This window comes from Zonotrichia leucophrys, chromosome 2 (genome assembly GCF_028769735.1).
Source record: "Zonotrichia leucophrys gambelii isolate GWCS_2022_RI chromosome 2, RI_Zleu_2.0, whole genome shotgun sequence".
Lineage (NCBI taxonomy): Eukaryota > Metazoa > Chordata > Aves > Passeriformes > Passerellidae > Zonotrichia > Zonotrichia leucophrys.
Window position 1 is genome coordinate 21,699,842 of NC_088171.1, and position 26,297 is coordinate 21,726,138.

Here is a 26,297-nt window from a genome sequence, read left to right on the forward strand (position 1 = left end):
TCATTTAAGATTATGCATACCTGTAAAAGTATCTAAAAATATATAACAATCTCTTCAGCCTGGAATCATACTGAAAAAAATGTGAAAAATTAGTCTATTGGGTGACAAAACAACATTTATTATTTTAGATTAGATGTACAGCAGAAATAGTTGAGGAGTTGCAAACTCAGACCTTTTAAGTTTTCAGTGGCATTACTCAGTTAGGAAGGGAAGGCTCTTAAATCACTTAAAATAATTACTGTTGGAAAACTTCATACAATAAAAAATACAGATCTGCAGAAATAGAACTGAACTCTCCACCCTGGGAAGGAAATGATCAACCATGATGTGTTAGAGTGTTGTTAAATAGTTAGTGGCATAGTGGCATGATACAGTGGAAGAAGAAACTTTACTAAATATTTCTCATAATCCAGAGAGATGATCTGGGACAGAAGGAAGAAGGCAGGTGGCTTGGGTTTTAGCATGTCATTCCTTTCCAGCCTCATTCTGCTGCTGTCTGAAGGCAAAATTGCTTCTTTCCATATTCCCTTCACCGTTGTTCCCACAGAAAAGAAATTGAGCAGCATGGACCAGACCGAAATCTACTCTGTAGTAGCAGTAGTGGTCCATAACATGTGCCATCACCTAACCCAGGCACTACATCTGGCTGCACCATTACCCTCCAGATGGCAACTTTTGCCTTTGGAAGGAGCTGTATTTCCATCTCCTGGACATTCCTTGGAAGCAGCTAGAGTACTCATTTTCAGGGAAAATGGATAATAGTCAGGTTATTGGAGATGGATCCACCTAAACCTCTGTGAACAGAAAAACTCATTATTCAGTGATACAGACATGGGAGTTCAGAGAAGGTTATGCAGAAGTCACCTGTGGTTGACAGGAGGGCAAAGTGACACATACCAAAGAGAAATGCATTGAGACTTGGGTGGGCACCTCCTGTTATGCCAGCATCTGCTTGGTGTGGGCAGTGCAGCAGTGAATTGCAGAGGGTCACATTCTCTGAGTGCCTTTAGCAGAAGAGCAGCTGAGGTGTTGCACTGTGCCAGGAGGTGACCCTGAAAAGTCACGTCTCTGGCTGTGGTGCGTTCAGTGCTGGCCAAACACCAGTGCACCCACTAAAATATTACTCATTTCCTGCTGTGAGACAGGATTAGGAGGGAGGCAAAGCAGGCTCAAAACTTTAAAAGGGTATAGAGAAAAGTTTATTCACAGAACTAAAACAATAATAAGTAGCAGAATACAACCTTTAGAACACTCCCCCTTCCCCCCTACAACCCTTCTTTCCCACTGACAATGTACAGAAACAATACAGTCAGTTTATCACCTCTAGAATAGTCTTCCTTCAGTTCCCTTAGGGAGAGGAGTCCCTCTTGTTATTTTGTGTAGACTTCTCCACAACAAAACAATTCTCTCATTGCTTCTAATTTCCACGAATAGCAGCTGCCTCGGTATCTGCAATTGTGAAGTCCCTCACATCTTTCACAGCTTTCCCACAGCTGCATTTATGGGTCATGTCAACTTATGCTATATTAAGGATGAGCTGTTCAAGAGCAAAGGGTCTCTTTATCTGTCTCTGAGATCATCTTCATCTCTGGGAACTGAGGCCTTCTTCTACTTTCCCTGGGGGTAAATGGTCTTCTTCACTCTCTCTCTCTGTTCAAACTTCTCATGGGATCACAGCTATTTCAGCGTCTGCTTGTTTCAGCATGGATGCCTTTGCTCATATCTACAATTTGAACACTTCTTTCCCCCATACATTCGATGAATTACAGGGAAAAAAGAGTCTGATGTATCAATTATATCTTCTCCATAGCCTTACAAGAGGATTTCAGCCCAGGACTTGAGGAATCTCCTCAACCCTCCCATCTGGGACTTGACTTTTTTTTACTGACCCTCATGTCTCATGTTGTTCCTCTTCGTGTCTTCACTTCGTCCTTTTCTCTCACCCAAGGGAGGATTGAAGGTCTGCAAGTCTTACCTGTGCACTGAAAGAGTTGCTATCTCACCTGGGGCCTGCAGATGCTCATGTGATCCCTGCCATGGTGGGTGGCCAAAGCAGGGATGGATCTTCAGGCCCACGGGGGCTGTGTCAGGATCAGCCACATGCCCGGTCTCTGGCCCTGCTGCATTCAGTTCTCTGCATGGGCCGCCTCTGGGGTTTTTTCTGGCACCCATGCTGGGAGAAGGGCCAGGATCTCAGCAGCCAGGGGAGGACTCAGCGGTCGATGGCCTTCCCTTCCCCTGCCCAGCGGCCACTGGGGCCCAGCCTGGTCCCGCGAGGCCGCGAGGGCCATGGTGGAGCAGGCCTGGCCCGGGCCGCACTGCGTTACCTCAGAAGAAAGAGAGCTTTTCCTATGGCTTATTCATTTTTAATGTGTGTTCATAGAGGCGTGTTCAGCTATGTAGTGGTTTAACGAAGTGTCAGTATTCAAAACTAGTCAGTTTTGCTGGGCACAGAGGAAGCTCTCAGCAGCTCCTCTCAGAAAAAATTACTTGAGTGGATGGCTGTAATGCAAAACCGGCACATTGGCACCTGCTCCCCCACCAAGTTGCCATCTTGGAAGAGCTGGAGGTATAGTTTCCTCCACAGAGGACAAAGGAGCCCTGTTTTCCTCTGAGAAAGTGTCTTCTGGTACCTGTTGGGTTTCTGTGATTTGAATACACGCAGTCCAGCATGCCACTTGGGCAATGTTACTGACCCATGGTCTACATTGAGTCACTGCTGCACTGGCTGAGATGCTGCAATTGATTCAGATCAATTCAGCTTTTGGGACAGGAAGCCATTTTTAAGACCTCAGCTGCTACTAGGTTCCCTGCCCTTTCTTCAGTGCTGAGGCTCAGAGCAAGGGTGAATGCACGGTCACAGGGTCACATCACCTTCCGGCACACCAGCTGAGAACTACCAGAGCACATCTTCATGTCCTGAAGCAAAGGTGCTGTACCCCTCCAGTAGGGTCACTTGCCATTCACTGGGTGGCTGGAGGACATGTGCAGACAGCTCCCTTGGGAGCAGCCCCTCAGCTGTAACTCTGCAGCCCAGCATACAGATGGTGACTTGTTTGTCAAGCCATGCCATTTGTGAAACTGTAGTCTGCACCTTCGATAGCGTAGTGGATCTTTGTCCATCTCATTTTCACATATGGTCAGCATGCATATGGTTTAGGCAAGTTTTGAAATACACAGAACTTTAAAAATATTTTTCTTGTACCCATAAAATATCTCACCTGCCTTTTGACAGAGTTATAGAAGCTTCAAAGCAACCATATAATGATATGAAATAGTTTTCTTTTAATAACATCTAGTGGTCCCAGTTCTTATTTATGTTTCCTGGATTTGTAACTCCAACAACAGTATTTTAAAAAGTCAGATAAAGTGGTCTCATCTATCGGTTATATTTTTTGATGCTTCGGAAGACCTGTTTAGTTTTTATGTTTGAAGCCAGCAAGCTGTTTTAGAACCTGATGAAAAACATTGAGAAGTAATCATAAAGCAAGGCTTTGGGAAATCACAGGAAGCAGAGTTCCTGGTTAATATATTAGATCTGTAGTACAATTTAAGGACACTACTTTTAAGGAGAATGTGTTTTGCAGAAATAACATTTGTCATCAAGTCATTCTTTGCAGGTAAGCACCCTTCCTTTGGTGCATTGCAAGAACTGCTGGGCATGTAAATAATATCAGGAATGTCCCTGGGAGCAGGGCCTAATGTGGAACAAATGCTTCTCTGGTGCTTCTGCTCCCAGAGAACTCTTCCTTTGTGCTTCATATAGCAGTCCAAGCTGATGGTTCAGATATTTTTAAGAAAGCTTTTTTTGCCATCTTCTGTCACCACATCTTTAAACACTTCAAATTGTGAGCAATTATTTCTTCCTTTCAGTCCAGCTGTTTCCTAGGCATTGCCAGTTGAAATGGTTTTCCTGTACTCATTGGTTCAGTAGCTTTGGTGAATTGGTTCAGTGACAAATGCCTTTCAAAGTTGTCCCTCAGACCCGCAGAACAGTGCTCTGATGTGACAGGTAATCCCAGTGCCTTTGAAACAGGAACTCTCAATATAACTGCATTTTATTATTCACACTTGGGCAATGGTGATCTTTATTTTACCTTCTTGACAGTCTGTGTGCAAAAGAATATGTATGTGTGTGTAATTTAATGAATGAGTCTGTTGCCCTTTTCACCTCGCTACTTCCAATCCTAAAAACAAAAAGGAGAAAGAAACAACCTATTTCTTTGAAGCAATTTTGATTAATGCATTGCTTCAAAATTCTGGCATTAGGAAATAGAAGAAACCTATTTTGGATAACTGAATTTTTCTGGAAGTCCTGCTTTTAAAAGTGGGTTTATATCTTTGCCTGGGTTAAGTGATATAGCAAATGCTTTTGATATAATATTTGTGTTTCATCTGAGGGCTGTAAATATTTCTTTTTAGATCTGCCTCTGATAACCCTGTGTCTAGCAGAAATTCTCCCTCTGACCGAAGCATATCCATCATTCTTCAGAGTATCCATCATTGTACATTCTGATTCAATAAGAGATTATATCTTATTATCTTTCCAGTGAGTCACCATATTTATGGGTTTAACTGGTATTGTCCAGATGTATCATCTTCGGTTCAGTGTTTTGGGTACTGTGGGACTTACTCCCCATACACCACATACTGGAGGTTGCTGTTAGGTGGTGCTGAGCCATCCCAGGGCCCACTTTTATCTATGAGTGGTATCAACAGATAACAATGGAGTTTTTGTTAGTGCAGAGTATATATATTCAGGTTTTTTGAAATGAAATGTTAAGGAAAACTTCTGTTTATCTTGTAATGCTGAAAAGTCTAATCTGATTTGGTAGTTAGGGCTTTTCACATAGTTTCCTTTTCACAGAGGACTGCACACATATTTACTGTAGTTTGGTTATTCAGCTAACTTTCCATAAATACTCACTGATTTTATGTGGATATATCAACTCTTCTAAGAATTGAATGGCATGAGACATATTCCTATTGAAACTTCAGGAAGTCTTAATTGTGGTGGATTATGTAACTCTTAACAAGTTTTAGGCTTTTTTTTTTTTTTATGTGATGCTTCATACAGCCTTGCATGTTGTTCAGACATCTGTTTTAACTCTCTGTGCATAATTAGTTGAAAATTGGTTTGGTTTTTTGCTTTTTTGTAATTACAGTAATTACACCTTCTAACCTTGTTAAAACTCCTAAAACAAACACTGCAAATGAAAACACAGGAAGAATGCAGAACCAGGTGTGCTTTTTTAATGATGACAAATACAGGACAGATTTCACAAGGTTAGAGGTCAGACAAGACATCTTTTCTTATTTGTGCATTTTCAGAAAATAATTTTAGAAAATAATTGAGAAGATATGTTTGCAAATAGAGCAGCTGACATTAGGAACTGTGCTTCTGTGGCAGTAGTAGTTGCCAGTAAGGTAATAAGAGGCAGGTTAATTACAGAATTTTAGCAGTTTATATATGTTTAAAAGATGCAACCACTAGTCAGAGTAATATTTTTCTATTGCTTATTGCTAGTGGGATATAGACAGCTTTAACCTGCATGCCAAGGACGACCCTTTCATAGCAGTATACAAGTAAATTAATTTTTAGATCATGCTGTTTCCTGGAGTACTTGAAACACATTGTTAGCAATATTTAATAAGTGAAAAGTCTTTCATTGCTCAGAGCATGGGCTGGGTTTGATTTCTGGCTGCTCTGCTGCTCAAAGCATTTTTCTTGGGGCCATCCAATTACAGCAATCTGTTAACCTCTTTGGAGAAGAAAACTGAAATCCATGTCCAGAGAGATGAATGAGATGGACCTGGGGGCAGACAGCTCACCGAATAGGCTTTTGATTAAAAAATTACCTTGTTCTTAAGTACTGATTGGGAAATTTCTGAGAAGCAGATGAGAACCTGATATAGAAAAATTCTTGCATTTCCTGCCAGAGAAGATTGTTCGTGCAGGCTGCACATGGCCTAAATAACCAGCTTTTAGAAAATCATCTTTGCAAGAGTCAATAATTTCAGTGCATTCTTGAGACACAGTTGCTAATTTTCTCAACAAATGTTCCTGATAGCTCCTTCATGCAGGTATCAGCCAAGCAAAGAAGTAAAGTAATTCTCATGGAAGAAAAAAATCCTTATTCTCAAGCAGCAAAGGCATGATCCGGATAATTTAATAATTTTTTTAGTTTTTCCACGTTTGGAGTCCCTTTACATAATGCCTTAGACTTGCCAAATTAAAGGGAGTGAGAACTTTAATGAGGAAGAGCATCAGACAGAATTCCCTGTCAGTTCCAGGAGAATGTTCTGGGCACCCAGAGGAGGGGGGACATGCTTAGTGAAGTTACTGGAGTGTTGTGGGGAGGGGGCTGGCTCAGCAGGCAGAGGGAGGTGTTATTTTAAAGTTCAGTAGGCAGATGCAGTGCAGAGGAGAACATCTCTCCAAACTCTTAGGCACTCACAGGTCACTTAAATGGGAGATGTATTTGCACTCCAACATACTTTGCATACTTTGCATACTTTGAAAATCCAGTCTCAGAGGAATCCTTCCAGTGCCAAATCCTCTGACCCAGTGTGGCCTTCTCTGTCCCTTTTTTCTGAATTTTGGTTGTTGACTTCCTATATTCTGGGCATGTATGACTAATTTTAAAAAGCTGCCTAGCAGCATCACTCTGTGTTATTGATGGATCTAATACTCAAGATCACACATGTCCAGTGGGGTCAGAGCTCATTTGATCTGTGTCTTGCAAAGTTCTTGACTCTTCCTGAATAGAGACTGGTAAATCTGAGTTCTCCAGTTTTATTATAGTATCCAAGCCACACTATTATGTCCCTTCCTTAAAGCTGGAATTGGTTTTGAAACAAGTTTTTTACGTTCTGGTGGGATTTCTGCAGATCCCGTCAAGTGACCAATCAGTCATTCCCAGGAAGGAGTGAGAGCATGTTGTGGGGAAGAGTTGTCAGCTATGTGCTATTTCACTTGCAGATCCCCGTGGTGGTCCTGGCTGCTTGGTGTGACTTGTCTGCTGTGTCACCCTTCTGATTCTGAAACATACTGGCTGGCTGGCTTGGCAGGTTTCTTTGCACTGCCTTTGTATTCCTGGATAAAATTTCTTGCAAATGTAGTGGCTCCTTTTCCTCTGCCTTGTTGATTTCCAGTAGGTGTGAGGCCGTGGTGCTTGTTGTCAAGATTTTTTAAGGGGTTTTCAGCCTTCCTGAGAGGCAGTTGAAGTTGGTAGCTTGTTGAGTTAGAGTATTCTCTGTCAAAGAAATCATGATTGTCAGAACAGAAAGTGTTCCTTCACAGGTAAGTTAAAAAAAAATAGAAGTCCATATTAATACATATAACTACAAAGTATCCATTACCTTTTTTCATTTCTTTTCTGCTGTGTAAAGGAAGGACCTTCAAGGTTGTGTATCATTTGTCTATTTTTGCCTTTGTGTTTCATTTGTCTGTTTTTGCTCTGTCTATCTGAATCTTGTATCCTGTTAATTAAATGTAAACCTCTTTGCAGTCATTTCAGTGGGTTTTAATCTACTCTGCTGGTGTCTTTGTGTACTGTTTGTGTTCCCAGTGTGACTGCAAGGAGGTAACATTTCTGAGTAGTTTGTGGGCTTGTTTGCTTATCATGCTACCCGGTCCACCCACTGAATTTTTGAGTATAGTATTGACAGTGGTCTCAAAGGCTGGATCTTTTACCCTGGAATGTTAGAAAAGGGTAAAAGGTATATCTTGTAATCTCCTAAATTCTAAAAGTAAAACAGAGAGACTGTCCACTGATGTAAGAGGTCCATCATGCTGTTCCAGCTTACACCTAGCAAGCCCCATGGGATGTAAAACAGCACAATTACTGCCTGGCTTTTGTCTGTTCTTGAGAGGAAAGTCTGATAGCCAGCATGCCAGAAAGCATTGGAGCTGCCTTTAATGAGTATGAATAACAGTAAAGATACAACAACATACGGCTCAGCAGTCCTGTGCAGCTGAAGCTCACAGCTCTGCTTCTTCACTGCTTCTGTTGTCTGTGCTGCCTTGGCTGGGAAATCACTTCTTCCTCTTCCATGCAGACCTGCAGCTAAGGAATGACTCATCCCTTTCTTGCACTGACATTGACCTCAGCAGTTCCTCCTTTTCTGTGTGAGAGCAAATGAGAGGAGAATCAAGCCTGCAATCCCGAAAAGAAGAATTGCTTAAATTCGATCTCATGAATAAGTACTAAATCCTAATTTCATACTATTTCTGGTCTTCAGATGGAGACAGCAATATATTAGGAATTAAATAATAGTTTTGAAGCAGGATTGAAAATGCAGCATCTGCAGTTGCTCCATTATGACCTTATCTGTGTAACTGCCCCCAGTGACAGGTCCTCAGCAAGGACACCGGGCTTGATGTTGGCTGCTTCTGCCATCCAGCATTCTGGTTTTTTACTTTCTTCTAAAACAGATCAGTAGGATAGGTTCTTATCAAGAGATTATGTGCACTGAGTGGTGACATACATTTCTGTTGAGTTACTGTAATGCTGCCCTGTTTTACAACTCAAGAGTTGCATTTTAGGTGACTCTAGCACTTGTGCCCTAAAGCTTGTTGTTAGATATTAAGTCCCTAGTAAAAGTCTTCTGACATCACTTTGAGATGCTGGGGTCCAGCTTCCTGAGCTGGAACAATGTTAGCATGGTTTGGTCAGGTATTAATGTCTTCCTCTCAGAAAAGGCAGGTTTGATTTATGCAGTGTCATTTCAGTGAAATCGTGTTCAAAACTCAGACACATACAGTGTTAGTGTCTGGTGTTTGACACTTTGGAAGAAGATGTTTTCATGTTAGTAATTCTGAGTAGGGAAAGATAAGATCCTTGAGAAACTGCTTCCAAATTGTGAGGTAGACTTTCTACTGGCCAAAAGTTAATACATTCAAAATGAGAAATTATTTGTTAGTTATACATCCTGTTGCTGTTACTAAGGTATGTAATAATTACTGTCTGAACTCCCTTTGGACTAATAGCAATGCTGTTCACAGCAAGAGTATTAAAACTTAGTGGCTTAACTAGAAAAAAAAAAAAAGTGAAGTTTAACTTTACGAGGTTAGATTGTAGTAGTGAAGCATTTTTTAAAAAAACTGAGAAAGTAAGATCAAGCTTTTCTCAGCTGCCCCCTCCACTCAAACACTTACTGTCTCTAAGAGGAAGGTGCTGTAGGGGCTCTGTAAGAAATTATTTGTTGCCCAGTGCTAATAGCTGAGCTGTTGTTTCTTGGGTTTTTGTTTTGTGTCCGGTTTTTGTCAGGTCTTCTTGATCAAGCTATGTCTATCTAAACTTACATTTAGGAGAGAGTGAAAACCAGCTTGTTTTTATGGTAATGAGATGTCACATGTTTTCTTTACATTTGCAGTGTGTCCATGTTCAGGTCAATACCTTAACTGCCTGTCTCAATACCTTAACCACTGTGTGCTGTTTGCCAGGGACAAAGACCAGCTGGAGTGAGAAATTTGCCAAAAATTGTAGCCCAGTGGTGGGAAAGGACTTGAAAACAAAACTAGATCATGAGGTTAAAATCTTTTATAATGTAAGTTATACAGGTAAAGCTGTGTGCAATCAAGGATCAGGGATGTGTCATTCCAGCATCCCAGACTGACTTTGCAGGCATCCCCTTGTCTCTCACTACAGCACTCCTGTCTGATTTGAATGTGGTTTTGCCAAGTTCCATTCCCTCCTGAGCAGTGTTGCAGTAAGTGGGTCCTGAGGAAAGCTGTGCATTGATCTGACAGGGATGTTGAGAGATCATTACTGCTGAGCAAGCCCGGGCCTTGTAAAGCTGTCACGTTAACGCAGCAGTGCCTGTAACAAGCTGTGTTCATACGCTCTGCTAGGAAGGGAAAAGCACTTCCTCTCCCAGATGTGAGGTGAGGTGTTCACTCAACCTGGCCTTGTGCTCTCTGCTTTATGGAGTGTAAGAACTTCAACATTGTTGTCTGGTTTATATTTATTTGTGTGCCCTTTGAACTGCAGGCTGTAACAAGACAAAGATAACAATGTGTAGTAGGGGAGAAATAAAATTTGTAAAGTGATCCACTAGGAAAGGATCACCAGCATCAGATCAAGGATGCCCAGCTCAGAGGAGTCATCTCTGCCTCTCACACCAAGGATAAGTGAACAAGGTACTGGGCACCCCCTGGACAGCCACTGCAGGAGCAACTCTGTGCTGGGGGCTTGTCCCTCATCAGAGGAGAACATCTGTCACTGAGACATGTGTAGATGGTCTCAGAGAGTATTAGGTGCCTTGCTCTTCTCACAGAGTAATTTAGCCTATAAAAGAGATCCACACACTTGTTTTTACTAAGCTGCTGTGATGTAGGATTGTGCTGGAGTGGGGTTCTTTTGAATTTTGTTTCAGGAGGTTTTTTATGGAAAAAAAAAAAAAACAACCCACAAAAAACCCCAAGTGTAATAGCAGATACGAAGAGTTGGAATTTTAAAGTCTCATATCGAATCATTCAATTTTCATCCCTGCCAGAATTTATCTATAAACAAAGGGGATGATTTGTCTGAAGTGGGACTTGATGTGAGATTTTAGATAAAGAGTAGGTGACATAGAGAAATGTTTCATAAGAGATAACTGTTAAAGTATGTTCATAGCTTAAAAAAGGTAAAGAAGGTGGAGGTAACCTGTTCAGACTATTTTTCAGCCTGTTAGTTTTGCTTAGCATACATGTGGCTTGGTGTGAGTTTTTTTAAAGCATAATTCTGTGTTTCCGAAGACCAGTGTAAGGAAAATGGGCAGCAGCAGAGGTTTGAGTGGATCCTGTGGTGATAGGAGTGCTGGAGATGGATGGTCAGTGCTGGATTGCTGGATAAAAACCTTCTTTTTTTTCCAGCTGACTGGCAGCTACAACTAAACTCCTGATACCACATATTTTAAATTAGTTGGTGGAACAACACCATTGGCAGATTGCTCAGGTAAAATGGCATTGATATACCTAAGGAAACTTCTCTGAGAAAAATTTTCGTTATTCAGCTTAACTCCTCATTTTTAGATACAGAATTATCAATGTGGCTTAGAGGGTTTAAACATAGAATCCAAAGGAGAAATTAACCCTCTTTGATGCAAGGGACTGGAGTTTTACCAGTAGCTTGAATTGAAGCTGGGAGTTCCTTGCTGCTCATCTGCTGGGATGAAAGTATGCCTTGACTGCAGAGAAATCGTGGCACTCCTCATTTCCCCTATTCCATCACATGACAGGTAGTCTTAGCCCTCTTGTTTAGCCACTTACTTGGAGCTTAATGCTTATCTATGAACAAAGAAATTGTGCATACAATTTATACATAAATCCTGACTGAGACTACTTTTGGATTTGTGATGTTTAGCCCACTGTGGACAGCTCAGCTGAGCCATTGAGGGCACCAAATAACTGTTCTCAGCTGAGAAAATTTCACAGTAAGTCATTCTTCCTTCCATCTCAGTGAAAAATTGTGAGACCTGGGAATTTTGCTCAACACAGAAAATAATTAGAAGCTTCAAGCCAATCAACAGGACTCAGATTCCTTTCTCAGGAGCAGCAGGAGTGTGACTGTATTAACCCATGGTGTTCTGCTGGAACACCAGCATCTTACCCACCCTGATGGTGGAAAAGCAGCCTTGTGTTATATTCAGCCCCCCATCAGTTAAAAAAAAGGGAGGAGGGGGACGAGATAAAAGAGGTACTTGAGCACTTTAAAACAAGTATTGATTTGTAGCCCTGCAGATGCTTGATATAATGTCAGTTATTATGAAAGTACATGGATTTGGTATGAAAGTCCTCCAAAAATATATTGGATAATTTATATATAAAGAGATAAATATTGTTTTAAAACTAGAGCTTGTGAGCATCTATTTTTTACATATTGTTGCAATGAAATCTGAAACACTTGTTCCCGTGTTTTAAGCTGGTCATCTGCATGAATTGCAGTGCTGCTGTAAATATTTCTCAACATGGGCAGGTAGATGCTCTTGGAAAAACCAGAACAAATTCTTAAGTTGCCAATATTGTCACAAAGTGTCCCTGCAGAGTGAAACTGTTTGACAAAGTGTTTCCCTGGTGATTTGGCTGCAGATGAAAATGTCTCCCGCAATAAAATTCTGTGCTCAGGTCTCAGTTCTCTGTGCTCGTCAATCAGCAAATGACATATCAAGGATTTTTCTGCTGGATTAGTTAATATGGTGGGGAAAATATGGGATGCATCGGTACTCCTATTTTTATACACAGGGGTTTCTTTACCCTTAAATATGCATTGTTTTTAAATACAGATATATTTTTGTTGTCTAGAGCTTCCTTTAGTAATCAGTAGTGCTGCAATAGAACTAATATAAAACTATCTTTTATGTACTTAGATTTTCTTGCCTGGAGATAATGCCTACTCTGAAAATCACTGTCAATCATAGGGAAGAGAGAGCTGGGGGAAGAGTGGAGAGATCTGCATTTAGTGACAGCATTTCTACCCTCAGTGCACTGTCCTCTGTGGCTTAATATATTCATGTTTTGCCAATAAATGGCATTTTGTAGAATTTTTGTGGCCCTGTGTGTTGTAAACGCAGTTTTGCTGGGGATAATCATGTTCCACATCTGCTGATACTTTCATAAGGTATCATTAATAGCTTTAGAAAGTTCAATTACGTGGCTGCAAAGAAATAAATCACCTTATAGTTTAATTACCTCTAATATAACAGCAGCAAATATCTCCTGGGAAGCTGCCTCCTGTGTTACTAAATGACTGTCAATGATGAAGTTGCTTTCCTTAAAGGATGCTCTGTTAGGGAGATTGTTTCACAGTGTTTTATGCTACATCTGTTTTATGCTGCCACTACTAAATTTTATAAAGGAATTTAAAATATGACAGATGTCAGTAATAACTTTTATTTCATGCCTGCTTTTTAAAGAAAAAAATGGAACTTACTGCAGTTCCCATAAAGATTTATAAGAAATGTTTCATAGGGAATCCTTTTTAAATACTTTTAAAATATTTTTGAATGATTATATGGGATCCAGGAAAATATCTTAAAGCATATTTTAGCAGATTCCCTCTGCGCAGTGTGTGCCCATCTGCTGTGAAAAATATTAAGAAGAGACCTTCATTTTCCTACTTAATGTCTCAAAACAGTTACTCCTCTTCAGATCCAACCACCAGAGAGGCAAAAAGGGAGCACAGATGGAAAGATGAGTATCCTATATAAAATAAGAAGTGATAAAAGGATGAGAAACAAGGAAGGAAAAGGAAAGAAGAAAGCATAAAAGTGGTACAGGAGGAAGAACAGAAAGAAGATGCAGGCTGACAAGCTGGAAACAGAAAATAAATGGGAAGAACCAAATCCTGAACAGGGAATATATATGGGAAGGATCAGCTGATTAGGCAAAGGGAAGAGATAGGAGGAAGTGAAATAGCAGAAACCTTGAGCATTTAGTAAAAGCAGAAATCGAGGACACAAATAATCAAAGGATAGGCTATAAGACAATATTTTCTGCCTTTCCCTCCCATCACCAATCAGTAGTTGGGAGAGAGGTATGACAGATGAATGTGAAAAGCACAGCCAACTTGTGTTGTCCTTTTCTTGGGACTCTGGTTTTCCTTTTTGTGATTTTGGTTCACCATGTTTACTTGGGGTCAGCTGCATTTCCTTTAGTACCACTAAATTGCTAAACTCGGTGACTGCTTTGAATTACTTAAATCATATGATTTTAGGATCATAGCTTGAACTAAGAGGCTTTAAAATTATTCCAAGATTTTGAATCATCTCCTCCTCTTGCTTCTAGAAAAGTCAGGTTTCAGTATGTCCCCTCTCCTGTTTTAATCCAATAACCAGCAAATGTTATGACTTGATATCTCAAGTGTATAAGGGTGTGCAGCCTTCAGTGTAAATACAATGGTGGTGCATAATCTCAAGCATCTTCCTGTCCCTGGGGTGGTGAGGTGGCTCCAGAGGAGCTCCCAGGATTTAGGCACTGACCAAGATTCATGACTCTGTGCAGGGATGTGAATCCCATGGCTGTTCTGTGGCCCATCCTTTTATTTGCTGGCTAACAAAGGTTAGGTAGAGCAGGAAGATAAAAGAGCAAGGCTTTTTGAGTGATAAAGCCCTGGAATGTTTTGTCTCTCTGGATCAGAGAAGACCAGGGACTTTACCCTGCCCTTTTCTTTGGGCAATTTCGTTACAGCAGGAGTGCATGCTTGTTAACACTTCACAGGGTAATAGGTAGGTTGTTAACTAGTGGCTGTTTTCATCCTCTGAGTTGTAGGCCATAACAACAAGAATGCATTCTATTTCAAAGGGGCTCTTTTTAAAGAAAAAGAGGGGTTTTTGCTGAATTCAGAAGGTGGGAGTTAGGTAGCACTTAATGTATTGAACGCAGTGAGGGAAAATTTGAGCATAAGGTACAGAGACATGTAGGTTGGATTTGGATGAGCACATTTGTGTGTGGAAAATTATATACTGTCTCAACGAAAATTACTTTTTCTTTCTGAAAGAAAATGTTTTCTTCCATGCACTAGGAGAAGTTACAGTTCTCCCATTGTAGCATGTGTAGTTTTTTCCCCCATACACATAAACAGAAGTACCATTAAACTAATTTTTGCAAAAAGAATATAATTCATTCAAGGAAGTTTCTTTCTTTCTTCAAAATATTTTTATTTTCTCTGTTGATTATTTTATCTTCAAGCTGTGAACTCCTGGCCTGTTCTTCATTGTTCTGGCAGGAATAAAAAGTACACCATAGATACATCCCCCTCTTCCTAAAAATAATTCCAAATCAGAAAGAAAATGTTCAGAAAGGCTCTGAGAATATCTGATTGAAAATTGCCACTGCTGAAATTACATCTTAAGATAGTAAAAGAAGAACAGAATCAAGTTAAATGAAACCTTCTTGATTATCTGAGGCCAGAATTAAAGTAAGTACAAATGAGTGTAAAGTGATAACAACATATAAACTGTAAAAAATGCAGGTCAAAGTAAAGTCCTGCTCTTTTGTCCTTGCCTCCCTTGGTTTTTTTGGCTATCTACAGGTGATCTTCAATGCCTTTTCTTAGCAGGGATAGCTTTTAAAAGGCAAAGGTCTCACAACAACCAGAATTTTCAAGGGAATGTCCACACTTTGCCTCCAGTGAAAGACAACATGTTTGGGTTTGATTTTGGCTCTTTTACCTAGTCTGGAGTAAGACCTCATTTGGGGCAGCTGTGATGGTTTGTGACACAGAGCAGTGGAACTGTGTCAGAGATGTGGGGACATCAGCAGGGAGTAAAACTCTGGTTTTAGAAACATTGTACAGGGAAAAGAGGAGATTCTTCAAACATCTGAGATGAATGAGTGCAGAGTGAGCCCCGAGCTGGCTCGTGCTGTTTGCAGGATGCTGGGTGTTGCCATAGAGACCAAGAAAGGGGGAACAGAGGAGTTTTGAAGAGAATTTCAGCTGGGACTTCAGTAATGCTAACTTGGCATGTGATGTCTGCCAAAGACTCCTGCTGGGGAGCCGGGCACTGATGTGGTATCAGAGCAGGAGAGCATCGAGGTCACCTGGTGTCTGCTAAGAACGACTGAAGTCACATCTTGGACATGTGAGGATCCGGTGGAAATCAACTCAAATGCCTTCACATATGCAGGTTATTTCCAAGTTATCTATAGGTATGTTTCCTGACAGAGTAATGGCTTGTGGTTCCTCTCCTATTCCTGTAAATATTGAAATACTTGGTTTGCTCCTAACAGTGACTGCTGTGGAGATAATTGCCAAATCCTTAGTGTCTTGAGATCACCACCCACACATCCCAGAGGCTACATAGGCTCTCCTGCTCTGGCTGCCTAATGCTCTTGGCAAATAAAAAAAAATTAGACTGACCTTTTCCTTGTGCTTTGGCAGTCATATTGTGCTCTCTGTAGTTTTTTCTGTTGATTCAGAGAAAATGTGGAGTTGACGTTGTGGTTGGTTTGTGTTAGTGGAGCAGATTCAGGAAGGTGTGCTACCTGCACAGTTGTCTTCACTAGAGTCCTGTGCTCCTGGTCTTCAAAGACAGCTATTGAGTGTACTCAAAGGTAGCTGGCTGGACCTAGCACTCATCCCCTCAAGACTGAGGAGCCACCCACTCTTCATGGAGCTGCACATTTCTCCCAAAACTGTTTGGGCTGACTGTTGTGTATGGAGCTGAGTGTCTGCTCTCTTCAAGCAGACAGTTTAGCTGTATCGTGACTATACTTTACAGTAAGTCACTACCCAGGATTTGTGCTAAAAAACTCATTCTTGCTTTAATGCAAGTTACTGTCTTCTACTAAATGAATGAAGCCCATCAAGTGGGTACAGTACTAAAGATGTCAAGTAAATTAATCATATGCAGGAAGGGGAGTCAGGACAGAGTTTGTCTCTACAGCATGGAATCAGAATCTGGACAAGACTAAGAACTGATCAAGATATATGACTGCTCTGATACAAAGTAAATAGCATTTTTAAAATTAATGTACTTGGCATTGGCTGTGTTAATACTTCCCTTTTGCAACATTTATTTTTTCATTAATGGAGCTAATGTGACTGAGAGATGGATGTGAAGAAGTGCCAAGTACCATGTATGTTCAAACGGGGAATGGTCTGCTGCAGTGTGCTCATGCTGACTGTGCTTGTTCTTGAAGTAATGGAACTGAAAATCATAGAATAAGGAGAACAGCATCTGGAGGGTGTGCTTCTTGCATCAGTCAAGAGCCCCCTATACCATAAAGGCTTCCTGAATTCAGATGGTCTGCAAGCTCTTCTATTCCTTCATTCCTTCCACGCTCCCTTTCTTCACTGAAATGAGAGTTGCCTGCATGTTTCCCGCTATATACCAGCTTTGTCTTCTTTTGCCAGGGCCAGTTGCTTTTCCATACCTGAAGCTTTGTGTGTCTCTTATCCTTCTTTTGACCTCATACCTCTTCCTTTCTCTCTTCCATCTTTCCCCTGGCTTGGTTGTTTTTCCTCTCCCTGAGGCAATTTTTTTCTGGGTGTCAGTGTTCCTAAACTGTACTGCAAGTCCTTTAAGGAAAGGGAGGAAATGGGGGTTCTGCTTTGCCAGACTCAATGACTGCCACACCTCAAGAAGATGGCAACCATTCCATGGCTCTTTGGTCTGTAGGCCATTATTCCCAGACCTGGATGGCTGAAGCAGCTGCATGTGCTAACCACTGCAAGAGGTCACAAATCCTGCGCATTAAAATACCTTTTCCCTCTCATTTTCTTGCTTTCAGCAAAATGAATATAACATTTTTCATTGCCTAGAACATTCCATGAAATGTTGGAATTTATCAAATAATCTAGCATCCTGAAATTAACTTGTAATAGGCAAAAGTATGGAGAAATGCCACTTGACCAGCAATCATAATACCCAGGGATGAGAACTACCCTACTGTACAAATAGGTCAACAGTCCTTAAGCACAGGCTTTTTTCTGGGCTAAATCAGTTTTCTTAAAAAGGTTTTTCTACAGACTTGTCTTATAAGTCTTTGGCAGGAAATCAGGTTGCCCATTATTTAGTGTGTCTCTGTCCCTTTGTTCTCACTCCTCACCACTCTTTGTGTCAGCGTTGCACAGGCTTGTGGGCTTTGAGTGACAATGAAGTTTTCTCCACAGCATATATGCGCATCCCACTGTGCAGTTACACCTTCCAGTTCCCACCATCTGACTTGTGAGGGGAGTTTTGAGTTAAAAATTTGATTGATCTGTTTTCTTCCCTTTTCCTTTTTTCCTCTGCCTAGGATTTCCCATGCCTTCATCATGTTAAATCTGGTTATCTAAGAGCTGCATAGACACATTAACTTGCTGACCTGGCAGAAAGCATGTACCCCAAAACAGAAACATTTTCTAGAGCAGGATAACTACAGTGCTGGGAAGTGCTCTGAGCAAATGGTACCATGAGCGTTCAACTAGGAAAAGAAGTGAAGTTTGTATACTTTTGTCTTTGGTAACTGAGGTTTAGTTATGTTTCTTTTGAATTCGCAGTGTGGTTTTGTATTTGTGACCTTAGTTCTGCTTTGGTTGGGGTTTTTTGTTTGTTTTTTTTAATGAAAGGGTATATGTGTTTTTTGTTAGGAAACTAATAAAACAGAACATGGAAATTTTCTTGAATGGAAAGAAATATGAGTGGTTCTGGAATTTTTTTCTTTTAAGATTCAGTGTAAAATATGTCAAAAGGACTTTAAGTTCAGAAGGTGACATGAATCATAAAAAAATACTTGAGTGTACTAGTATTTAACTTTTTAATTAAGTGTTTTTCATTAGTCCAAAAATATTTTATATATCTTTAGGTTTGGAGTTCAATCTTGATCCGGTTTACTTGCTGTGAGAAAGCCTGCAGTCCACTGAAGCCCAAAGAGATTCATAGAGAGCAGTTGTTCACCATAGTATCATTTCTCAAAGATAAATTATGCAGCAGTAAAGACAAGTTCATAAACTTTATTGTAGTGCTTTAGGTTCTACTGGGAAGGCAAATTCAACACTAAGGCCTTCCCTAAGGTTTATTAAACTGTCCTAGAAGCTGCCAGTGCCATTTTTTTTCGTTTTTGAATATTTTTTTAAGCTCAGTAGCAGGAGAGGGAAGAAGAGGATAGTCTTTTTTTCTTGGTCTTCTGTTAATACTTCTGACTTTCTGCTTCCACTAGCATGGGGAAGAATCACTGTGAGAAGATGATGATACTCTCTTTACCTGATTGACTCAAACACATGCAGCTTTTTATAGGCTCACCATTTTTCTTCAATAGCATGCATCTTTGTCATGGTTTAAAAAGTGTCTAGAAATAGTAGTTACAGTTTTTGAAATTATGTGCAGCTATGAGCAGTATGTACCATCCACATTTTCCATATGTCGAGACAGTATTCTAGTTTTATGGGTATAGTAAAAAATTATAAGAAGTAAACAGTCAATTGAGTGGAACTTAATAAATACTGAAAAAAATCAGGATCAAAGTACTTTACATTAGTATTCAAAAGAATTTTAGGAGAAAATATTTTTCAAGCCCTTATGTGGTAATTCTGAAATACTAGGTCTTTCTGGTTATTGCAGACTGTACAAATGCAGTGTTGGAACCAGATTATTTGTGTATGTTTATCTTTGATTAATTTTTTCTTGAGAATTTCAGGAGATCTTTAAGCAGCTCTCATTTTTGCTATTTAAATCTGAGTTTGTTTTAAGTAGAATGTAGGAATATTGAACTATTGCTGATCTAGCTGATGCTGGAGTCTTTTCAGAGACGTAGTTCAAACTGTAAATTACAAGACAGAAAGATTTTAAGAAGGGTAAGAGGGAGAGTTTTTGTCTTCACTGCTTATGCAGGTATATCTTTTACAGCACAAGTGCATTTTTCATGTAAAACCCAAGGCACAGATTTATTATTTTTTGGGACACAGAATCTCTGGGTGATTTGAGAACCAGGGAACTGCCTAGCTACATCATGGTAAATTCAGCTTTTTCCCTGTGAAGGTGTTACAGAGCGGAAGCAAACAAAAGCTACTTCTGTAGTAAAAGTCTCATTTTGGTAGTGAGATGTAGCCAAACAGAGAGCTGCTACCTAGACTTGGAGTCATTTTTTAACTTCCGCTGCCTTTAGATAAATCCTAGGAGGTGAACATGAGAAAATTAAGAGCAATCTCAAGAATACAAGCACAGTCATGGTGAAAGGATCCAGATGTTACCTCTCTATGGGAGCAACAGTGTGGATCTTGAACCTCATGAATCCCTTTTCTGAGTGCTGTTTTCTAGAGCATGTGCTAATCAAGGGGGAAGCTGTCTGGAAACACCATTAGAAAGCAACCTGTCCACTCTGCTGTTGTTCAACTGAGGATGCATCTTCTCTGTATCCAGAAACATCTGTTTGTCACCTTGGAGCACTGAGCAGTGAGCTGAAGGTAGCTGGGTGCTTCAGTGGAAACACAGCTCTGATGAGTGCTGGAAAATACATTACCTGAGATGAGACTAAGGGAAGCCAGGCATCTTCTGTGTATGCTCTCACTTTGGCACCAAGCAGCTTTCTGACTTTTAGGGACTCAAATGTTTAATCTACATGAGCACTTCTCTACTGATGCTGCTCATTTTGATTGCCATAATAGACCAGAAAAGAGCAGGTGAAAACACAGTGCCAAATTCTCCAGGGCCTGAGTATCTGCATACAACTGTTGTGTCTAGGCAAAGTTGGTATTTATAACAGCTCTGGAGTGGTGAAGAAATGAGGCATGCTATGGGAGGGAGAAGATGTTTTAGGCCTTAAAGAGGGATTGATTTGTGGTTATTATTGCTGCCTTTGATCTGCCAACAGGGATCTGAAACTAATCCACCAGAGCAGCACAAGTCTGATATATAAAGCCAGATGGAGATGCCAGAATAGGTTATGCCTGCTGTCTTTGACACTGCCTTATCATGAAGTGATAAAACAGGTAGTACAAAGCAAAGCAGGCAAAGGATGGGAGTGCACTGCAGGAATGCTGCCAGTGGTGTGAGGTGACTGCCAGTTGTTAGAGCCACTGCAGGATCAATTAGCCATTTGCAGCGTTACCCTGTCCTGGTGAGAGGCTGAGGCATGCAGCTGCACAGAGCACTTGGTTGCCATACAGCATCTCTGGGTGCTTCCATGCTAAACTGGGGGAGTAGAAAGTGCAGAGTCCCTGTATTTCAAAAGTAATCCCACAAATACATATGGCCATAGAAATAAAAAACAGTGTTTGCATAAGGACTTCTACTTCATACCCACACCATACTTTTACCCCAGCTATGGAGTGCATCAGAGTGAATCTCATTCTAAGCTGTGCTGTAAGCAGTGAATATGGTCTAGCTGCTGAGATGTTGGTGGGATTTTATCACTTCTGGTTGCATTTTGTTTAGAAATTAGAGCAGTTTAGGGCTGTTAATTCTCTATAGATCTCATCATCATCTGAGTCAGCTAACTCGTTGCATAAGAAGAGCTTTATATAGATGTTGGATCAATTGACAGTAAGTTGTCAATAAATGTATCTCCTAGACACTGCAATTGACAGGCTAATGAAGTGCATTCTCAGTGACAGAGAGATGTTGACAAATCTTTTGTCACTTTGCTTTTCCTACTCCTGCATCTCTCATAAATCTGCTCCATATCACAAGCTGAATGCTTGAATCACAGAATCACAAAGGTTGAAAAAGACCTTTGAGATCATTGAGCCAACCATGAGCACAGCAGTGCTAGTCTACCACTAAACCATGCCTCTAAGCACTGCATTTACATGTATTTTGAATACTTCCAGAGGTGGTGATTCTACCATTTCCCTGGGCAGTCAGGTCCAATGCTTGATCATCATTCCAGTGAAGAAATTTCTTCTAATATCCAATCTAATATCTTCCACAAGTGAGGGAGTGCCTGTTTGCTACCTTGTGTGCATAGGCTGGGATTTGGAAAACTGTTGGTTGAGAAACCAGAAAGAAAGAATCAAGGACCATGTTTGCCCTCCCTGCAATGTATTGTCCAACATGTTTCAAAGAAGATGCAAAGTAGGTGATCTGCAGTTTGTCCACCAAGACTGCAGCATTGTGTTGGGCTCCCTGTTGTTGCACTTTTTGTGCCTTTGTTGTTGCTGTAGCACTTAGACTGATTCAGTGCAAGTGTTTTCAGCTGCCTGTTCCTTTTCCTCTTGCCCAGAAGGAAGTGGAATCACTGGTTTATTTTACGTCATGCTTGAAGGTTGCTGTGGGTGCCTTTTGCAAATATCTGATGAGTAAACTAGTTCTTGTCCTTTTCAGTAAAGTTCCATGTTTTTTCCTTTAACTCATGAGCATTTGTAAGCACCAGCAATTTAGGATAAGTGCTGCCTACTTACAGCAAAAGGATGTTGAGCAAAACCAGATCAGTATGCATAATCCCACCTTCCTTGCTAAAGAAACTATTTTGGTCAATGTGTGCATTAAAAAGTCACAGCGTGACTCATTGGCCTTAGCTATTACTAGCACTTCATGAGAAAGCATAATTTTCACTCCACTGTTCATAGCCAGCCTAGATGTTGTTCATAGCTTGTTGTACATAGTTTGGGGTTTGTGAGCCACACTGCAACTGCAGTTTGCCTTTTAGCTTGCATGGATAATTGACCTTAAAGGCCAAACCTTGAACCCAATGAAATCAGAAGCAAAACTTGTATTGATTTTGTTGAAATCAAAATCAGGCTGATGCTGTATTGCCATTTTATCTTGACAGACACTGGGGGAGAAGAAAGCCTTTCAGAAGGCTTTATGTTTTTCACACTGTGGGCCCTGAAAGACAGTGAAAGTAACTTGGGAAGTTGTGTGGATTGGATGACATCATAACTTACCAATGTCAGCATTACTGCTCTTTTCCAGCAGGTTGGTCAGCTTTTTGCTTTGCAAGAGAGAAGGCAGCCAGTGTAAAAATCTGCCATAAATTAGAGATTCTTCAAAGGGTGAGGATTCACATAGTAAGTGAGACTTCTTATCTCACCCACTTCATCTAGCACTATGGAACACAAGTCTTGGAAAAACACTGCTGTCAAGAAGACATGACTATATCACAGTTTGTTTCTGGTTGATGAAGGGAAGCCCAACCCTTTGCTCAAGGTGTTAATGGCATGGAAAAATACTATGTGATTTTCCTGTTGTTTTAGAACCGCCTCCAGCTGTGGGCAATTTTGTTTTACAGAACAGAGCTTTAAGAAAGAGGACAAACTAAAAAAGAAATGGTAAACATTCAAGCGAATGTTACTGTCTTGTGTTACTCAGGAGCTGGTTCAGTTTGCTGATTGCTCAGTTTCAGTGTGGTCTGAGTAATGAAGAGCTGACTAGTGAGCCTAATTTGGAGTAATTCCCTGAGTACTTGGAAGCATAGCAAAGCCAGAAAAACTCTAATGAAAAATAATGGAAAGGTAGCTGGGGGCTTAACTTATGATCTGTGCTCATTACAGTAAGCGACATTTTCATTGCAGTGTTGCCATAAAGATTATTGGCTGCCACATAGCATAGGTCCCTCCTGAAAAGATCCTGAAACAGCTTTGTTGGCACAGTAAAAGCCATGGAAAATCACCAAAGATTTGCTTAAAACCCAGTGATTGTTTGCCAATTATTAAGGTTGTGATGCTTCGTTCAAAACTGGCTGGAAAATTAGGTGAATAGTCTGTATCATTTTATTATGTGGTTTCTGAGTGACCATCTTTGGTCTTCCACAGTAAAGTTAAATAACTGGAAAACTATTGTATTGATATGTATTGTTTCCATATAGAACTACTCAGTCTTTGGCTTTCAATATTTCAGCATTTTAACATATACGATGGCAATGATTTTGAAATTGGCTTTGAATCACCTTTTTCCTTTCCACGTATGTTGATTTCTCAGAGCACAATTTACCAGGTGTCTGTAAGATTGACATAATTGGCATGTTTGTTCCCACATTGGGCAGGGAGTAGGTGAAAGGGCTGTGTTTGGGAACTGGAAAGACCTGCATTGACCTGTTAAAGCATGTTCAAGAGCACTGCCCAAAAACAGCTTTTCTGCAAAGTGTATCCATCATGAGTTAAACAAAGCAAATTCATAGGGCCAAGTGAAATTGCAATGTCTGAGATGTAGCTCTTCGTACGTGATATTTTGTGTCAAAAAGTGACATTTTCATTGCAGTGTTGCCATAAAGTGAAGTGAGTTTCCTCTATTCTTTACCTTCTTCCTGGTAGTGGTTTGAGCAGCTAAATCCCGTGTCCTGGAGGAACCAAATCAAGTCCTTCACTGATGGCAGTGAGTAACTGCTCCATATCCATGTTCTCCTGTCCTGTCAGTAGCAAGGCTGCCCACAGTCTCAGAACACATTTATACACCTGGCCAGCCATGGGCAGATTAGCATAATGGGAGGACAGATGGACACATAAACACAGAGAAGACAAACAACAGCCAGTCTGTATTCCTCAATACCTTTCCCTGCAATGCTCAGGGAGGACCCTGTGTCAGGGATCCCTCTGATACCTGGCTCCCCAGTCTTGATGTTTCAAATATCAAGCCCCCAGACCCAGTCTCATCAGCCTACATCCTCTTTCTGGAGGCTGATCCTAGAGTCCCTTGGTCACTTCAGTATATGGGAATCAGTCCATGCTATTGACCAGCAGATCTGTCTTACTTGAGCATGCTGATAGGACATGTATGCGTGCTGCCAGAACAGAGGGCATACTCACACAGAAAACAGCTAGAAACAGGGTTTAGGGAGGACAAAGTCAAGATGATTTGGCACAGAGTTCTGCCAGTCAAGTGTTCTGACCTTCTTCTGCTTGCACACTGTTGACCTCATTTATTCCCTGCCTCATCCTCTCTCTTTTTCCCTGCACTTGTTCTCTTCTGTCATCCTTGGTCACTCACTTCCATTCTTGCTCTGTCCTCGCAAGAACCTGTAAGTTCAAGTCCTGTATAATCCTTAAATACTCTTGTTCAGTCCCAAAACTCTGTCTAAGCATCCCACAGTAAATCCTGTGCTCCTTTTACACAGTGGTCTGCAGAGCTCACAGAGCCTGCCAGTTTCTTGTGTTGGGTCACACAGATGGAATGTGTGACAGGACTGGGACTTCCTCCTTCCCTTTTGAGGGTCTCAGAGGTGGTGATTCAGACGGGTTAGTTCGGTTGAGTTCCCCACCTTGTCACTGTGTCCCTTGTCACTGTTCAATCCTTATGTTTATTTTAAGGATCTGTTGGAGAGCTGGCCCTGCAGGCAGTTGGGATGGCAGAGGCAGACACCCTGGGAGAGGAGATGTGTGAGCCAGCCCAGCAGAGCAGGGCAGCTGATTAAACCCTGTGTGTGGGAATCGCAGTCTCCTGAATGCTCTCTATGCTACTGCCAGTGAAACTGGCCATTCTCAGTGTGCAGCAGAGCAGGCTCAGATTAACTCAGACACTTCAATTTTGCTTTAAAAAAAGGAAAAGAGACTCTCTGTATCAGTATTTCCCCAGGGTCGGTCCCTTCTATACATTTTATTGGTACACTTTGTCTAGTTACTGGAAAAGAAATACATACCTGCTGGACATATAGTAACTTAAAGAAAGCTCCTTAGCTTGCACTTAGCTATTTTTGCCCTCTGTTTTGCTTTTTTTAAATGTTAATCAGGTACACAGCAAAATGCATGTAATAAATCAATAATAAAGATTATGTAAGGGCATTTATCTGAGCAGCAGTGTAGCATTCAGAAAGGAAAGTGAGCCCTGTTTTACTGAAGCCCAAAGGACTCCATGCAGACAACAACATTAAAATAACATAAGAATGAAGAATACTGTGCTCAGCTGTCTCCAGGAGGATGTCTGCTGCATGCCAGTATGTTTTCTGTACTGTGTTTGCTGCCTGTCCAGGGTTAGTTTGAGATCAGGCAAGTGGCCTTGAATATTGTCCAACAACATGATTTGGGGAAATAGAGCAACTGTTGATTTATCTAACTCTTGCTCACAAATTACATGTACATAAAGATAAGAGTTGGGCTGATACAGATCACTTTAGTAAACTGAACATACTTCTTTCTCACTTGAGTTGTCTTTTTCCTTCTTAGTGGTGCTTTTTTATCTGTAGCTACCTGTGCTGGTATCTGCCAAAGAGGCTGAGCATGCCCCTGCAATTTCTGTGGCTCCTGTTTGCTTCTGATGCATTAGGTGTAGGATGCCATTTGTTCTAGTAGATACCTCAGCCTTCAGAGTTTAAACTGGTGCCTGCATCTGGGATTACATTGTTTTTTCTGGTCCTAAGTAGGAAAGCACTATTTCATCTGTGGAAACAAGTAGGAAAATATTCCACTGCATTCTGTGGAAGTTCTTACCCTTAAGAACTTCAGTTTCTGGCCTATGCAGTTTTTTCATGCCTGGGTGAATTCAGGGACTGGTCTGCACTTGTGGGCTGAACAACTCATTGCTCCATTCAAAATGGAGCATGAGGAAGGAGATCAGACCTCCTGAATGTGCTTGAAGATCTGAGTCCCAGGGGAGAAATTGTGCGTAATTGAAATATTCTGGTAGGACTGTCCACATGCAGAAGAGAATTGTTCTCTGCCTTGTGCTCTCAAGCTGCTGTTTCATTATACTGGCCTAGCTGGGAGGTTTTTTATCAGCATAATAGATTCCCTAGATGAAATCTTAATTCCTGTTTGTCTCTGTTTCGAAAGAAATAAGAATAAGCATGCCCTGTCCTTTCTGTCTTTGTGACAGTTCCATAGAGGCCCCCCTTGTGTGTCTCTCTGGATTTGTAGCATGGCTGAAGATTTCCAGTCCTGGGGTCCCTGGGTATTGAGATAGGTCTTTCAGAAACTAGATGTTTGTGTTCCTTGTGCTTTCAAAATTGTGTCTGCCAAAAG

The 26,297-nt window shown here is 40.9% G+C and overlaps 1 protein-coding gene and 1 long non-coding RNA gene across 2 annotated transcripts in view; one reads left to right on the forward strand and one right to left on the reverse strand.

Annotated features, from left to right (window-relative positions):
- Positions 1-26,297, forward strand: part of RSU1 (Ras suppressor protein 1) — a 101,788-nt gene that overhangs the window by 67,822 nt on the left and 7,669 nt on the right. The window lies entirely within an intron of this gene.
- The window catches only part of LOC135443695 (uncharacterized), a 29,670-nt gene continuing 8,433 nt past the window's right edge, over positions 5,061-26,297 (reverse strand). Inside the window, exons 2-3 of the long non-coding RNA XR_010439094.1 lie at positions 7,958-8,127; positions 5,061-7,256 (exon numbers count right to left, since the gene is read on the reverse strand). This is a non-coding gene — a long non-coding RNA (uncharacterized LOC135443695). The remainder of the gene's footprint in view (positions 7,257-7,957; positions 8,128-26,297) is intronic.